We start from the raw sequence: 18,441 nt of genomic DNA, 5'->3' as shown, positions 1-18,441 counted from the left end.
GACGTAGTACGTTTGGTGAGGAAGATGAGCCGGGCAGCAGCATTGAGGATAGATTGGAGTGGAGAGAGGTAATTGTCAGGAATGCCAATCAGGAGCAGATTACAGTAGTCCAGTCTGGAGATGACCAGTGAGTGGATAAGAGTCTTAGTAGCATCCTGGGTCAGAAAGGGTCTGATCCTGCGGCAATGCGGCACGTTGGGACACCGGCGCTAACAATAGTGACTGACTGGCAGAACTGACTGACTGGCTGAATCAATGTAAAAGGTGAGAGTGCTGTGCAGTGTCAGTGACACTGCACACCCACTGCACTGCACAGCACTGTCACCTTTTACATTGATTCAGCGTCCAGACATTACCCTCAGCGATATCACCCACTCTATCCGTTACATTAGCCATCTCGGGGCTTCCAGGCTGGCAGGCCAGGTGCTGTACTGCGGAGTCAGGGCCTTTGGGGATCAGGGCGCGGCTGTGGTGGGGCGGCACTTCTGTGACATCACGCGCAAACGAGGCTGCGGGGCTCAGAGAGTATGCGGCGCAGGGAGGGGAATGAAAGGCTTCCGCTGCGCCACTTTCATACACATCTATGCCGGTGGCCGCAGCAGCTTTTGTTCCACCTGCGCCTAGAAAGTGGGGATTTTTGATGCCAGAGAGCGGACTGGCAGCAGGACATAGGACGCTGCAGTAAAAGGATTTTCCCCCTATCTACAGAGCAGAGACTTGCTGCAGATGCAGTGGCATACCCTCCAAATGTACCTTTTTGGCAGGTACCGTACCTTTTTTTTTATGGTCTGTACCAATTTTTGACTCTCCAAACTTCCATTGAAAGTATAGGAAAAGGGGCGTGGTCATGGCACTTTACCCGTAGCCACGTTCTCTTTTCGAATTTGTACCGATTTTTATGTGTAAATTATTGGAGGGTATGTTGCTGCAGATGCAGTGGGTCTATTTTGGGGTGTGGACCTGGAGCTGCAGCTCCATCAGCCCCAGGGTGGGATGTACTATAAAACATTGCCGCCCCTCGCCAACTACCGCAGCGATACTAATTGCATATTTACTAACATATGCGATTAGTATCGCAATGCGGTATAGGAGGACCCTTGCGATGATGTCTGCGGGGGTCAGCAGAGGTCTCCGTCACCTCCCAGACCCGGGAGGTGAAGTGCGCAGGGAGTCCCCGGGCTTCTCCTCCTCCCCCCTGCAGCCGGAAGGAGACAAGGCTGTTCTGCGGGGGAGAAGGAGGAGGGGGGCCGCACCAGCAGTCTCTCAGGTATGCCGGGGGGAAGGGGGGGTCGTCGTGAGCGGGGCCGCGGCGGGATCCGTCGGCGGCGGTGAGAGTGCCATAGGCTTCTATAGGGTATCACCATAAAAAGATGGCGATACCCTATGGGTGAAAACGCGGCGGTCAGGGGGTTAGTACACATGAAAATGCGGTAAAATGGGGGTTTTACTGCATTTTCCCTTTAGTAAATCCCGCCCCCATTGTTAATCCTGCTCTGGGAACAGCAGCCAAAGGGCAAAGCCTCCCATTGGATGTAATCTGTGTGGGAGGGCATTTCTCGCCCAATCAGCTGTGGACTGGGTGTGATGGACCTGCTGCTAACCCAATGAGAGCTCCTAGCCACGCCCAGCGTTATCCACAGAGTAACAGATCTGGGCTATTATATAGGAGATATATACAGTATATATATATTTTTTTTGCATAGTCACCATATGTTTTCTGACCTGTTCCCTAACACGGCATGTAACTCTTCTTGATTTGTCATATGACCAGATGAACTCTCGCTAAATGGGCTTTGTGTGGGAGCTGTACATTTGTCTGATAATGTATTACGAATTGTCAGGAAACATTCCCGTTGTTTGCTGCCTCTGTCAGTATAGCCCTGGTAGCAGACTTTCTGGTGATAATCCTCTGAAACTCAGCATATTTACAGGAATATACTTTTTATTTGAAATGCTTCTATACTATGTTACAACATGTCTGCATTGTGAATTATTGCTCAAGTGGCATCAGAATATAGTTATTAAAATATGACAGATGTAAATACATTGTTCTCCGCGCACCTCGACATCACCCATGCCTTCATAAGCTTGGCTGTAGACGTGCACAGTGCGAGAATGTGCAAGATACTCCCACGTGCCCAGCCTGCGTGAAATGCTATCTCATCCCCTTCGTCACTGAATAACAGGTTCACTAAGAGGGGGAATGGGGTACACCCAGGCCTGTCTAGAAGCATTACACCAGCAGAGGGGCGCCAATGAGCACTGTATAGTGCCGGTGCTGACTTGTCTCATGGCGACTCTGCTGTATAAGTCTTGCGTTACCGTGCTGCACATATCAAAGACACAGAAAACTCTATTTGCTGCGGATGATTTTTACTTCCAGTAGTTCCACAGGTTTTACAATCCGTTTTCTATGGTTAGCCACGGAATAATTAAGTCAGTGAGCTATTAGACCACATTTATGAAAACCCAATTTGTACCAAACAACTAGATTGCAATGACATCATCTCTTGCTTAGCTTCCAGATCCAGGTAAATCCAACCTGAATGAATTTTGATAGGATGAGATAAGTCCACACACAGTTCAATGATTGGTCAATGCGATTGAATGGAGGAAACTAAATCACTCAGTACAAATGCTTGGGACTAGAGGAATTTTGGATATCGGACTTTTCTGTATTTTGGAATAATTGCATACCATAATGAGATGTCATGGTGATGGGACCTAAATCTAAGCACAGAATTGTCACAACTGAGGGCCTGAGCTGACGGGAGGCAGCCTCAGTTGTAGGGGCTGAGATGTACCGGAACCTGGGAGGTTGTATCAGACCCCTGGACATGTAAGTAACATGAATAATAACTGCCCGAAGGCGTGACCACGACAACTTGGATAAAAGTCAATGATGTTTATTATGACAACTCCGCAACACAGCAGCAGTAAAAGAAAATGTAAAAGTCAGCAAAGAATAAATACAGTTCCTGGGTACTACAGGATGGCAGGAGCCACAGGGCACTGGTAGTGTGAGATAGTTCTTATGATCTTCTAGATGGAAAGTCCTTACCAGGCCCGACTGTAGCAGTGGAGATAACCCAGGATTGTGCCAGCTGGTGTTCCAGGAAAAGCTGGGTTGCTGAAGATAAAACAGCTGCTGTGGATACTGGCTGGAACCAGACTGTTGTTAGCACGGAGTGGATACTGGCTGGAACCAGTTAAATAATAAATGAACTTGGGAGCGATGAAATATGAACTGAAATGTAGAACTTGAGAGCGGAGAAATAATAATACCGGTGGAGAGTGGTAAAGTGTAGAAAGGACACCGGCCCTTTAAGGGAAGCTGTACTCTGCTGGAAGCTGAGCTGGAAGCAGGTAATGTTGTAGCTGGAAACAGATGAATCCACAATGGATTGGAGAGTCAGGCTACACCGCAGGTGGAATGCTGGTGCGGGTCTCTATGGTGGAAGTCTTGAGACAGGAGCTGGAACCTGGAAGACAATCACAGGAGAGAGACAAACAGGAACTAGGTTTGACAACCAAAGCACTGACGCCTTCCTTGCTCAGGCACAGTGTATTTATACCTGCAGCAAGGAAGGGATTGGCTAGGCAATTATGCAGATTAACAATACTGACAACAGATTGGAGGAAATGATCAGCTGACAGAATCCAAGATGGCTGCGCCCATGCAGACACTTGGAGGGAAGTTTGGTTTGTAATCCATGTGGTAATGAAAACAGTAATGGCGGCGCCGGCCACTGGAGACAGGAGACGCCAGGCTGACAAGTGCACATCCAACCACGCGGACACAGCGGAGGCCGCGGCTGACGTAATCGCCACTCTGACACTCTGCATGCAGAAGCTCAGGGACGGCGGCGGAGGCCGCGGGAGACGCCATGCCAGATGTAATAAGGCGTTACTGTGACAGCGTCTCAGAGAGACAGGAGAGGATGCAGGAATGTGAACATTAGGATAACAGATGGGATCCGGTCCTGGAGCGCTGAGCCAGCCTTAGGAGGCATCTGATGGGTAAGAAATGGCGTCCAGATACCCGGATCGTGACAAGAATTCATTTATGTCACACATACACCTTATACACACAGCCTGAAGGTCATTTAATACAATATTTTAATAACTTTGAGTATTAAACAAAGGTTGTGTACATTGAGCCATCAAAAAACAAAGGTTTCACTATCTCAGTCTCACTCAAAAAAGTCCGTATTTCGGAATATTCCGTATTCCGGAATATTTGGATATGGGATACTCAACCTGTATAGCCATCTTTATTACATGTTAATGTTAGACAGCAGCGGCTCCTACCTGCTTGTAGGAGGGGGACTGCCGCTACCTGTGCCTGGACTCGGAGAGGAGACAGCCCTGGCCGGCCAGGTGATGGCACCTGTGCAATGGATCTCGCTGGCGCTGGGACCAGCACAAGTTGTGGTGGAGCCGCTCATGCGCAAAACACTGGTTTCTATGGACTGCATTAGCTACAGCCCATAGAAGCCGGGTAGGGTTGCCCAGAAGGTAGGGAGTGACTTCCCACTGGAAGCACGCGTTCTTCCTGTCGCAGCCCGGCCTGGCAGTCCCAGAGGGAGCAAACACCTCCTCCTGGGGCTGTCTGTCCTGTCTGTGACTGACATGTAGCACTTCCAATGGGAAATCATTGCCAGTCACAGAGTAGCCAGTGCAGTCATGGACTGCAACTGGCTCACTGAGGTGGCAGAGGTTACTGGGGGGCTGAGGCCATGGGTAAATTTGCCACTGAGTGCATGCTTACTGTAGTTTGGTACTTGAGTAATGTAATATATTTAAGACTTGCACACTTTATGGTGTGTAAGGTAAAATGTCTTTCTACAGTATACCAAATGATGAGAAATAAACACGAATGGCGATTGTACGATATATGCATAATAATCACTTTATCGGTTATTTTATCATTACGGACAAAACGTCATCCTCTGGAGTTACCACCAAAACTTTAATAGCACATAAAAATGCCCAGGGACCAGCAGGTAACCTAAATGAGGACACGAAATAGGACTTACTCTATATGTTCGTGTTAGCTGTGATAGGTTGATGTGCTTACTATACCCGGTTTTATGTAACTAACTTTATTCCCTTTTGCATAAAACATAATCCAGGCTTTAAAACTCCATTTATAGCTCAAATCTTTAGGCCTCTGGGATTCTTGCCAGATGTAAATTATTATGAATCTAGACATAGAGTAATGTAGGTATTTTGGCATTTTGAAATCTATCTTACTTAAGTATATTGGTCTTTCCATTTTGTTTTATTTTTTATTCTGAACAATTAAGTGTGAGTCATCCGTTTCTACCCGTGAGACGCTGACGTTATATGGTGTCCGGAGATGAGATGGGGATGTGGGATGATTTAATAAATGGGCACTGCTGAAACGGTTATGGTTGCACGTCCCGGGCTCCCAGACGGCTCCACAGATAATTCATGATATAATGATTATCTATATTAATTAATTTAATTAGTGGGGTGTACATTCCTATTTTGGATCAACACTTTATTGCACCTTTAGCAGTGACAGTTGAAGAAACATTGAAATAGAAACAGCTGTAAACTATAAATATGTCCTTTGCGATGCAGAAATCCATAGATGTGATGATATTATAAAGATGAAACGCGTAGGGTGTCTTCCCGCAACACAGACTTAGTCCAGCTGTGATATAGAGGATGGCTTTATCTTCTTCCTTCTCTAATTCTCCGGATCAGCTCAGAGTGCATCATACCAACAAGGCAAGGGATGTGATGACTGCCCGCAGAACCTGTTGAGATAAGCCTTGTTAACATTCATTTATGTATGAGTTTTTAATATCTATGTTATTCAAATTTGAATTGGATGACTTTGCAACGAGGCGGTGTGCACCTTACTTGTAGGTGATTCTGGAGATACTGCTGCCTGAGAGAATCCAGTGTTTACTAGAGAAGCTTCAGTTTATTGCATCTATCTCAATACAGTATGTGCTCAGTGATGCATCCTTGTGTCGTAAATTACTCACAGGTGTGCCCTTTGTTTTCCATTGGATGTACAGTACTAGGTGTATCGATACGTAGTGTATGGAACCTGGGAGAAGCAGCATTTTATTGTAGTTATACTGACATTATTAATAATACATTATTTACTGATACAGGTTGAGTATCCCATATCCGGAATGCTCGGGACCAGGAGCATTCCGGATGTGGGATTTTTCTGGATAACAGATTACCTGTTATGCAGATGTGTCCGGGGGGTCCGGCGTGTTGGCAAAGGTGTCCGGAGGGTCCGCGGGAGTCAATGGCGAGTCCTGGGGAGTCAGCAGCTGGTCCACAGCGGGTACTTGGAGTCAGCGGCGGTGAGGGAATGGCTGCAAAGCCACTCCCCCACCTGTCTGTGATTGGCCGCAGACTCCAGTGACGCCATGACGCCGGCCACGTCATGACGTCACTGTAGGACTGAAATATTCCGGTTTTCGGAATATTTCGGTTAACAGGTATCCGGTAACGGGTACCCGACCTGTATTATGTTTGGTCTCTTTATAATTGTGGATTATAGTTGTAGTACAAGAACCAGCATGCCGAAAGCCCATTTATCAATGAGTGATAAAACAAGATGTGAATGATAAAACCTATTGCGTATGATAAATGGTGCTCCAGCTAATTAGCTCCCAACTGTCATTTTTCACACACACACACACACACACACACACACACACACACACACACACACACACACACACACACACACACACACACACACGACAGACAGGAGCTGATTGGCTGGAGCACCATTTATCATGCGCATCGAGTTTTATAATTAGCAATGAGTTTTATCACTCATTGATAAATGAGCCCTCATGGCTTTATACAGATATTATTTAATGTAACATATACATATACTAACATTACTTGTGTATTGAATGGACTGATGAATGTGAGATACATCTGTTGTATATACAGTAGATTTATATAGAAAGTTCTAAGTAGGTGAGTTTTTTTTATATTTCAAAAAGTTTTTATTTTTTTATACAGTGAGTTTATTTTATCTATGTTTTCCATTTTGAGTTAAATAAAATTGTATACAAACATTAAAAGTGTCATTCATCACCTGTTCAGGACTGACCAATGGAAGCGCGGTTCTTTTACACACACAGATTCCTATTGGAAATCTCACCATTCTTTGTGCTCTGGAAGCTGATTCAAATGGTAATTGCAGAAGGCATGGGAGACTTTGTTCTTTGCACAGCAAATCTCCTTAGACAATGTAGGGGTAAGAGAGGGGTTTTGCTGGAGTGTCAAAGGAAGAGAAAAAAAAGAGTTTTCAAAATAAATTACGGCATTCTCTAGAGGGCAAAAGGACTCTGTAAAAAAATGGCAGCACACAGCAAATCTCAAAGGCATTTAAATATGGATAAATGGCACTGTGCTTTTACAGTTCTGGAACAAGCCACGTAAAAGATTTCTTTTATATTTATGCCATTTCTTTTACAGCCGTGATTTAAATCCATTGGCTCTAGGGCATTTAATTGTACCATTGCATTTGACATTACTTTACACACTGGCTGCAACACATTTTAATTATTCATTAAATCAATTATTATTTATAAAATCAATTATAGAAATTAAGAAAGAAATGTTGGGAAATGTCGCTAACATTTAAAATGACAACAGAATGAATTACGTTACTGGAATTCACTTTCATTCTCGCTGGTGCAATCATGACTTTCAGTAAGTGACATGATGCAGCTTAGGGTCTGTATGTTGCGTGTACTGAGGAGGTCATAGGTCTACGTATCAAAGCCAGTTACAAAGTCGCTGTTAGGTAAAGGACCACTCTCCTCTTGATGCAGTTAGCGCACTGTGAAATCCAAAATTGCCATAGCAAAAAGAATAATGAGAGTAAAGGAAGTATGGTCACGCAATGGAAGTCTTAGTCATGGCGTTAAATGAAATTTACCAGAGTACAGTATAGCTGGAGTGGGGGGATTTGGAGGCATAGTAAAACAAGATCCACAAGAGATGTCCCCACTCACTACTTCTCCCCTTCTGGGTTTATATTATTATCTAACAGTGCTCTAAGACCATGGAGAGCTGATTCAGTATGGAAGAGGAGGACGAGGATGTGGCAAAATCACACAATAGAAGGGTTTAGTCCAAATGGGAAGTGATCCTCAGCATGTGAGTGACAGTATTGTGGTCTTTATTCATTGAGGCTTTCCAGGTTTATTCTTTATTCCATTTGCAAACTGAGTGGGGCAGCATGGAAAATACTGGGATACTCATCAACACTAGAGGATATAAACTGTATTAAAGTCATGTTGAATTGCTGCAAATGCTACATGTATGTGTTTGTGTAGACATATATCTTAATAACCGAGGATGACCTGTCCCGTCTATATCATGCCCCAAAGGCTCCCACCAGATCGACGGTAACGGAGCAGACCAGTAAAAACCTGCAGTGCCGACACAGGGTAAGTACTGTATATGTGAAATATACACATATCAGACATGGAGGAAGATGTACTAAGAGTGAAAAGAGTGGAGAATTGGCCCATGGCAGCCAATCATCACTGAGGTAACATTTATCAAGTGCAGTCTATAAAATTATAAGTAGCAGTTGATTGGTTGCCATGGGCAGCTTCTCCACTGACTCACATCACCACTCTTTTCACTGCTCAGTACATCTCCCCCATGGGGTTCTGTGATCGTGTGAAATGACGCACAATGCCAGAGGCAAGCGATTTTATAAAGGTTACGAAACTCCAAGGTTACCGTCATTGGCGGATGCAGAGGTGGGGCTGCAGTGCGGTCCAACATTTAAATAGGGGAGTCAAACCAACTACCAGTGGGTCCCGGCCGGCAATGTTTTGGCAGTGTTGTGGGTGGCAGTTGGTGTGCCCCTCTATTTTAGTTTTGGATGATGCTGCAGCCCCACTTCTGGAGCGGCCACTGGTTACCACTAATTGTTGAAAGTGGAGTGCGCTACTTCACAAACTCCATGTTGCTGCTCCTCAAGGGAAGCTTCCCTGTATCAAGATGGCCACCGAGGCTACTACTGAGCTTGTGTGGGGCCATCTTGACACTGTGAGAGTACCACAGTGGGAGACAGGAGTCTTCCACTTAGCTCCAGTGAGACCGGTGTTTACCTGCGATATAATAGCTGTTCCAGCATTATCCAGCTACCAGGTACCTACATACACTCACTGGCTGGTGAGCAGTATGACACCCCGTAACGCTCAAGCTTCGCTCCATCTACAGTACCATTGTATATAACAGTGAGTACAGCTGTACCTGCTTTATCTTCAATGCTGGTTAAGTAACTGGACTGTTTGTAGTTGTAAGGCATCCGCTGGTGTGCACAGAAATTCTGCTACATATTTATAACACTAATGCCCTTATATTTTAAAGAAAGTAGTACAACATTCTATATAGTGCATGAGTAAGATATCTTATTATCCTCTTAACATTATACTAAATAATATTCTGGTATGCTTCCCTTTCTATTGAATTGTATATTTTTGATTTATGAGAAAGTTTAAAGATGTCACATAGAGTGGCACAGTGGTTAACATTGCTGCTTCACATCAATGGGGTAATGAGTTTGATTCCAACCACGTCTCTGTGTGGAGTTTGTATGGTCTTCTTATATTTGTGTGAGTGCATTGTATAAATAATGATAATTTTAAAGTAAAATTTGTTAATCCTTCTAACAGACTGGCCAAGATTGGAATAAGCCAAGTTGTAGTGGCGGTAATTTTAATTGTTATGACCCCAATTTCATGCATCAGTGATTTAAGATGACCTCTAAGCAGTAATTCCCCAACAAGGGAACGCCATTTCCCTCCTTGTGCAATTGTAACATAAATATGCTAGGTGCGAGTGGTCCGTCTGAATCAGACTTTCCTTCCCCGTATGCAAGGGAAGGGAAGAGGGATTCAGCTAAGATCCGTCCTGAGATGTGCAAAAACGCATAAACCTGATTCTGCGCATTCCAGGGGCGTATAAAAGAGAGGAGGGGGCATGTGCAGTGCATATGGGCCCCCTCCTCTCTAGCCAGTAGCTTCTGAGCACAAGGAACACTAGGAGACCCTAACTCTGTGTAAAATCTAGTGCGCATGTGCAGGACTCCAGGAAAATGGTGCGGTGGCTATTTTCCTAGTGATTTTCTAATACTCGATATGTGCATCCACACAAAGAGATCCGAGTGATCCGGAATCAGTCATTTCATATTTAAATATAACAATTTCTTTAAATCTGCAGGAAAATGTTAGAATACTTTAATGACACTTATAAATCAATACATTTTGTACAACCCTTTAAAATGACAATACATTTGAGTATTGTGTGCAGCTGTTGTAATCCTACAAACTGTATGCAGTCATATTCCCGACTGTCGGGTTCCCGGCAGGTCAAAATCCCGCTAACCGTGGCTCCGTCTGTACCTGGGTGCCCCTATCCCCGCGTCGCTAACCGATGCTCCATCTGTGCCTGGGGCGGACGTGCCTATTGCCGCGTCTGGGGCGCGCACGTGTCACATTCACTGGAATGTGCGCGTCTCTGTGCGCTCCCAGCGTGACTATGCAAACAGATCGCCCAGTGACGCCGGGAACTCTCGTATGCGATGGAGCCGCACTGGATGAATGCGGCTCCTTTTGTACCACCAAGTGGACGGCACAATTGGTACCCTGGATGTACCCTTTTGCAGCGTGCAGGGTGCCTGAAGATGCACCAGCCACTGATCTTCCTGCTCACCAGCTCTGTTCTTTGGCGCCATGACATCACGTGCGCTGGGCAAGCATTTAGGGGAGGGGGGGGGGAGATTAGAGCTATAAGTGCATGCTATAAAATTATTTAATTTTAATGCTAAATATTTTTTGAATGCTTAGATTTATAGCACAATTTATATTGTCATTTATTTAGTTATTCTTCTGTTTTTGGAAAAATTGTGCTTATCCGTGAGAAAATCTCTGGGAAGGGAGCTAGGCAGCCCCTGGATTATTCCACTTTCTATATGTATTTGTGTGTATTGCTCAGAGCGTCATTGTGCTGGGGTGAAATTCATTGTTCTTAGAAGCCCCGGTCTGCTTATGTCTAAATTCAGCAAGGCAGAAAGTGCAGCTGCACAGATAATGCATTCTCCCCAAGGCCTACGGCTGAGCAAATTAGGTGTCAATGGGGTTCTGTGCCGGCACTACTTCCTCTAATTAGTCTCCTGAGCCTGGTCGGTGGCAGGTAGAAGATGATCTAATCAATTGCTCTGTGCCTGATGCTTGCGATGTGGAGAAATCCTGGCAGGCAGGGTCGGCTCCCACAGGTCATTCACCTGCACAGCGGGGGATCCTAATTTCGGTTTTCATCCCTTTTTACAGCATGGCGTTTTTTTCAGGACTTGAATCCCCCCAAAATGTCAGCTTTGTCCTGTGGAAAAAGATAAAGCTTGTTATTTAGTTTTTCTGCATTGACACAAGGTTGTTAGGTGCTTTATTCTGCAGATTTACTGTGTTTTACATTATATTAATAGCTAAAACGTGAATTTAGAGCAGTGTTCATAAGAGGACATGTAAGGACACTATGGGGGGCATTTAGTCCGAGTTTATTCTTTACCATCTGCACTGATACAGTATTGAAGAGTGGTTCCAGGTTTTTATTCTTCATCCAATTCTGGACAAGATCAAAGTTCTGCAGCCAATGGAACAGAATCTATATGAAAGAACTATATAGTGACATTACATTACAGTTACAGTATTGTCTATTCCTGAATGACTCTCTAGGCGTATGGGGACGCAAGTCAACGATATGCAGAAATCTATATACAACATTACAGTGTAAGCTGCATTTATGGTGCACAGTATGGAAAGGGTTCTCTATACTACCAGCACTAGGGATGCTGATTAGCTTCATTTATGGTGCACAGTATGGAAAGGGTTCTCTATACTACCAGCACTAGGGATGCTGATTAGCTGCATTTATGGTGCACAGTATGGAAAGGGTTCTCTATGCTACCAGCACTAGGGATGCTGATTAGCTGCATTTATGGTGCGCAGTATGGAAAGGGTTCTCTATGATACTAGCACTAGCGATGCTGATTAGCTGCATTTATGGTGCACAGTATGGAAAGGGTTCTCTATGATACTAGCACTAGCGATGCTGATTAGCTGCATTTATGGTGCGCAGTATGGAAAGGGTTCTCTATGCTACCAGCACTAGGGATGCTGATTAGCTGCATTTATGGTGCACAGTATGGAAAGGGTTCTCTATGCTACCAGCACTAGGGATGCTGATTAGCTGCATTTATGGTGCACAGTATGGAAAGGGTTCTCTATGATACTAGCACTAGCGATGCTGATTAGCTGCATTTATGGTGCGCAGTATGGAAAGGGTTCTCTATGCTACCAGCACTAGGGATGCTGATTAGCTGCATTTATGGTGCGCAGTATGGAAAGGGTTCTCTATGATACTAGCACTAGCGATGCTGATTAGCTGCATTTATGGTGCGCAGTATGGAAAGGGTTCTCTATGCTACCAGCACTAGGGATGCTGATTAGCTGCATTTATGGTGCACAGTATGGAAAGGGTTCTCTATGCTACCAGCACTAGGGATGCTGATTAGCTGCATTTATGGTGCGCAGTATGGAAAGGGTTCTCTATGATACTAGCACTAGCGATGCTGATTAGCTGCATTTATGGTGCGCAGTATGGAAAGGGTTCTCTATGCTACCAGCACTAGGGATGCTTATTAGCTGCATTTATGGTGCACAGTATGGAAAGGGTTCTCTATGCTACCAGCACTAGGGATGCTGATTAGCTGCATTTATGGTGCGCAGTATGGAAAGGGTTCTCTATGATACTAGCACTAGCGATGCTGATTGATCCCGGCATCCCAAAACCAAGAATGCCGACACCTGTGGAGAGGAATTAGACTAAACCCCCCCTCCGCCCTAACCCTGACCCTCCTGGGGTGCGGCTAGGTCTAAACCTATGGTGGTGATGGGTAGAGCTAAATCTCGTGGGGTGGCGGCTATGGCTAACCACTCCCCTAGTCGCTAACCCATGTGTCTTCAACCTGCAACCCTCCAGCTGCTGTGGAACTACACATCCCAGCATACCCTGCCACAGTTTTGCCATTAAGGAATTCTAAAACTGAGGCGGCATGCTGGGAAGTGTAGTTCCACAGCAGCTGGAAGGCCGCAGGTTGAAGACCCATGCCGCTAACCCTAACACCCCCACGTACCTAGCCCTAGTTGCGATGGGTCCATTGTATCAATTTCGGAACACAAATAAATGAAAGAGAATGATCACATCCTTCCAGAAATACAGTTGCTATACATCCCAAAATTACTCAATATAATAATATATATAATAATATTGTAATAATGTAATATAACACAATATTAATACGTCAAAGCTCAATATAATCTCCTTGGTTCCATAGTTGTTTATTGACGTATACAACTTTATGTAATTAAGGACAATCCGTAAAACAAGGATTATGCACAGTATGGACGTCAGGCTGATCTTAAGAAGACACAAAATATATAGGTGCTGTGTGCAGTATTTTTCTTTGAATCTGCATCCGCTTCGCAATGATAATGCGACAAAAGCACAAGGTCTGCGTGCCCTGTACACCACTAATGCATTTGAGCGTTATAGCAGTGCGACAGGTACAATAATCTGAGAAAAAGGGAAAAGTACCAGGAACCAATATGACTGAGCCGTGCTATGCGTCTCATCACACAACATTGTGCAAATCTACACTGACACGAGTGCAAGTATCCTGCACATTCTATGCCCTCAGTACTATACCGTCCTGTTTGTGTGCGACTGGGATGCAAAACAGATGCTAGAGTGCAAAAGTCTCTGTGGCGCAGCGACTAAGTCATGCCACGTGTCTCCTGCCACATATTGCAACAACGCTCGGTGAGCAGGACACATCTGTAAGTCATGCCATGCATCTCGCGCCATATAGCACAACAACGCTCGGTGAGCAAGACACATCTGTAAGTCATGCTATGCATGTCGTGCCATATAGCACAACAACGCTAGGTGAGCAAGACACATCTGTAACTCATGCCATGCATCTCGTGCCATGTAGCACAACGCTCGGTGAGCAAGGGCACATCTGTAAGTCATGCCATGCATCTCGCGCCATATAGCACAACGACGCTCGGTGAGCAAGACACATCTGTAAGTCATGCCATGCATCTCGCGCCATATAGCACAACAACGCTCGGTGAGCAAGACACATCTGTAAGTCATGCCATGCATCTCGCGCCATATAGCACAACAACGCTCGGTGAGCAAGACACATCTGTAAGTCATGCCATGCATCTCGCGCCATATAGCACAACAACGCTCGGTGAGCAAGACACATCTGTAAGTCATGCCATGCATCTCGCGCCATATAGCACAACAACGCTCGGTGAGCAAGACACATCTGTAAGTCATGCCATGCATCTCGCGCCATATAGCACAACAACGCTCGGTGAGCAATACACATCTGTAAGTCATGCCATGCATCTCGCGCCATATAGCACAACAACGCTCGGTGAGCAAGACACATCTGTAAGTCATGCCATGCATCTCGCGCCATATAGCACAACAACGCTCGGTGAGCAAGGACACATCGGTAAGTCATGCCATGCATCTCGCGCCATATAGTACAACAACGCTCGGTGAGCAAGGGCACGTCTGTAAGTCATGCCATGCATCTCGCGCCATATAGTACAACAACGCTCGGTGAGCAAGACACATCTGTAAGTCATGCCATGCATCTCGCGCCATATAGCACAACAACGCTCGGTGAGCAAGACACATCTGTAAGTCATGCCATGCATCTCGCGCCATATAGCACAACAACGCTCGGTGAGCAATACACATCTGTAAGTCATGCCATGCATCTCGCGCCATATAGCACAACAACGCTCGGTGAGCAAGACACATCTGTAAGTCATGTCATGCATCTCGCGCCATATAGCACAACAACGCTCGGTGAGCAAGACACATCTGTAAGTCATGTCATGCATCTCGCGCCATATAGCACAACAACGCTCGGTGAGCAATACACATCTGTAAGTCATGCCATGCATCTCGCGCCATATAGTACAACAACGCTCGGTGAGCAAGACACATCTGTAAGTCATGCCATGCATGTCGTGCCATATAGCACAACAACGCTCGGTGAGCAAGACACATCTGTAAGTCATGCCATGCATCTCGCGCCATATAGCACAACAACGCTCGGTGAGCAAGACACATCTGTAAGTCATGCCATGCATGTCGTGCCATATAGCACAACAACGCTCGGTGAGCAAGGCACATCTGTAAGTCATGCCATGCATCTCGCGCCATATAGCACAACAACGCTCGGTGAGCAAGACACATCTGTAAGTCATGCCATGCATCTCGCGCCATATAGCACAACAACGCTCGGTGAGCAAGACACATCTGTAAGTCATGCCATGCATCTCGCGCCATATAGCACAACAACGCTCGGTGAGCAAGACACATCTGTAAGTCATGCCATGCATCTCGCGCCATATAGCACAACAACGCTCGGTGAGCAAGACACATCTGTAAGTCATGCCATGCATCTCGCGCCATATAGCACAACAACGCTCGGTGAGCAAGGACACATCTGTAAGTCATGCCATGCATGCATCTCGCGCCATATAGCACAACAACGCTCGATGAGCAAGACACATCTGTAAGTCATGCCATGCATCTCGCGCCATATAGCACAACAACGCTCGGTGAGCAAGACACATCTGTAAGTCATGCCATGCATCTCGCGCCATATAGCACAACAACGCTCGGTGAGCAAGGCACATCTGTAAGTCATGCCATGCATCTCGCGCCATATAGCACAACAACGCTCGGTGAGCAAGACACATCTGTAAGTCATGCCATGCATCTCGTGCCATATAGCACAACAACGTTCGGTGAGCAAGGACACATCTGTAAGTCATGCCATGCATCTCGCGCCATATAGCACAACAGCGCTCGGTGAGCAAGGACACATCTGTAAGTCATGCCATGCATCTTGCGCCATATAGCACAACAACGTTCGGTGAGCAAGGACACATCTGTAAGTCATGCCATGCATCTCGTGCCATATAGCACAACAACGTTCGGTGAGCAAGGACACATCTGTAAGTCATGCCATGCATCTCGCGCCATATAGCACAACAACGCTCGGTGAGCAAGGACACATCTGTAAGTCATGCCATGCATCTCGCGCCATATAGCACAACAACGTTCGGTGAGCAAGACACATCTGTAAGTCATGCCATGCATCTCGCTCCATATAGCACAACAACGCTCGGTGAGCAAGGACACATCTGTAAGTCATGCCATGCATCTCGCGCCATATAGCACAACAACGCTCGGTGAGCAAGGACACATCTGTAAGTCATGCCATGCATCTCGCGCCATATAGCACAACAACGCTCGGTGAGCAAGACACATCTGTAAGTCATGCCATGCATCTCGCGCCATATAGCACAACAACGCTCGGTGAGCAAGGACACATCTGTAAGTCATGCCATGCATCTCGCGCCATATAGCACAACAACGCTCGGTGAGCAAGACACATCTGTAAGTCATGCCATGCATCTCGCGCCATATAGCACAACAACGCTCGGTGAGCAAGGACACATCTGTAAGTCATGCCATGTATCTCGCGCCATATAGCACAACAACGCTCGGTGAGCAAGGACACATCTGTAAGTCATGCCATGCATCTCGCGCCATATAGCACAACAACGCTCGGTGAGCAAGGACACATCTGTAAGTCATGCCATGCATCTCGCGCCATATAGCACAACAACGCTCGGTGAGCAAGACACATCTGTAAGTCATGCCCTGCATCTCGCGCCATATAGCAAAACAACGCTCGGTGAACAAGACACATCTGTAAGTCATGCCATGCATCTCGCGCCATATAGCACAACAACGCTCGGTGAGCAAGACACATCTGTAAGTCATGCCATGCATCTCGCGCCATATAGCACAACAACGCTCGGTGAGCAAGACACATCTGTAAGTCATGCCATGCATCTCGCGCCATATAGCACAACAACGCTCGATGAGCAAGACACATCTGTAAGTCATGCCATGCATCTCGCGCCATATAGCACAACAACGCTCGGTGAGCAAGGCACATCTGTAAGTCATGCCATGCATCTCGCGCCATATAGCACAACAACGCTCGGTGAGCAAGGCACATCTGTAAGTCATGCCATGCATCTCGCGCCATATAGCACAACAACGCTCGGTGAGCAAGGACACATCTGTAAGTCATGCCATGCATCTCGCGCCATATAGCACAACAACGCTCGATGAGCAAGACACATCTGTAAGTCATGCCATGCATCTCGCGCCATATAGCACAACAACGCTCGGTGAGCAAGACACATCTGTAAGTCATGCCATGCATCTCGCGCCATATAGCACAACAACGTTCGGTGAGCAAGACACATCTGTAAGTCATGCCATGCATCTCGCGCCATATAGCACAACAACGCTCGGTGAGCAAGACACATCTGTAAGTCATGCCATGCATCTCGCGCCATATAGCACAACAACGCTCGGTGAGCAAGACACATCTGTAAGTCATGCCATGCATCTCGCGCCATATAGCACAACAACGCTCGGTGAGCAAGGACACATCTGTAAGTCATGCCATGCATCTCGCGCCATATAGCACAACAACGCTCGGTGAGCAAGGACACATCTGTAAGTCATGCCATGTATCTCGCGCCATATAGCACAACAACGCTCGGTGAGCAAGGACACATCTGTAAGTCATGCCATGCATCTCGCGCCATATAGCACAACAACGCTCGGTGAGCAAGGACACATCTGTAAGTCATGCCATGCATCTCGCGCCATATAGCACAACAACGCTCGGTGAGCAAAACACATCTGTAAGTCATGCCATGCATCTCGCGCCATATAGCACAACAACGCTCGGTGAGCAAGACACATCTGTAAGTCATGCCATGCATCTCGCGCCATATAGCACAACAACGCTCGGTGAGCAAGACACATCTGTAAGTCATGCCATGCATCTCGCGCCATATAGCACAACAACGCTCGGTGAGCAAGTCACATCTGTAAGTCATGCCATGCATCTCGCGCCATATAGCACAACAACGCTCGGTGAGCAAGACACATCTGTAAGTCATGCCATGCATCTCGCGCCATATAGCACAACAATGTTCGGTGAGCAAGACACATCTGTAAATCATGTCATGCATCTCGCGCCATATAGCACAACAACGCTCGGTGAGCAAGACACATCTGTAAGTCATGTCATGCATCTCGCGCCATATAGCACAACAACGCTCGGTGAGCAAGACACATCTGTAAGTCATGCCATGCATCTCGCGCCATATAGCACAACAACGCTCGGTGAGCAAGACACATCTGTAAGTCATGCCA

General features: G+C 46.2%; 1 protein-coding gene and 1 long non-coding RNA gene across 7 annotated transcripts in view; one reads left to right on the top strand and one right to left on the bottom strand.

Moving 5' to 3' along the window:
• Positions 1–18,441, top strand: part of CDK14 (cyclin dependent kinase 14) — a 1,134,790-nt gene that overhangs the window by 1,101,711 nt on the left and 14,638 nt on the right. The gene's annotated exons all lie outside the window — the stretch shown is intronic.
• Positions 4,156–18,441, bottom strand: part of LOC134927247 (uncharacterized) — a 179,913-nt gene continuing 165,627 nt past the window's right edge. Inside the window, exons 3-5 of the long non-coding RNA XR_010177586.1 lie at positions 11,324–11,418; positions 7,109–7,287; positions 4,156–5,789 (exon numbers count right to left, since the gene is read on the bottom strand). This is a non-coding gene — a long non-coding RNA (uncharacterized LOC134927247). The remainder of the gene's footprint in view (positions 5,790–7,108; positions 7,288–11,323; positions 11,419–18,441) is intronic.

The sequence above is a fragment of the Pseudophryne corroboree genome, chromosome 5, assembly GCF_028390025.1.
Source record: "Pseudophryne corroboree isolate aPseCor3 chromosome 5, aPseCor3.hap2, whole genome shotgun sequence".
Classification (NCBI taxonomy): Eukaryota; Metazoa; Chordata; class Amphibia; order Anura; family Myobatrachidae; genus Pseudophryne; species Pseudophryne corroboree.
This window is presented reverse-complemented; position numbering and strand designations above follow the sequence as displayed.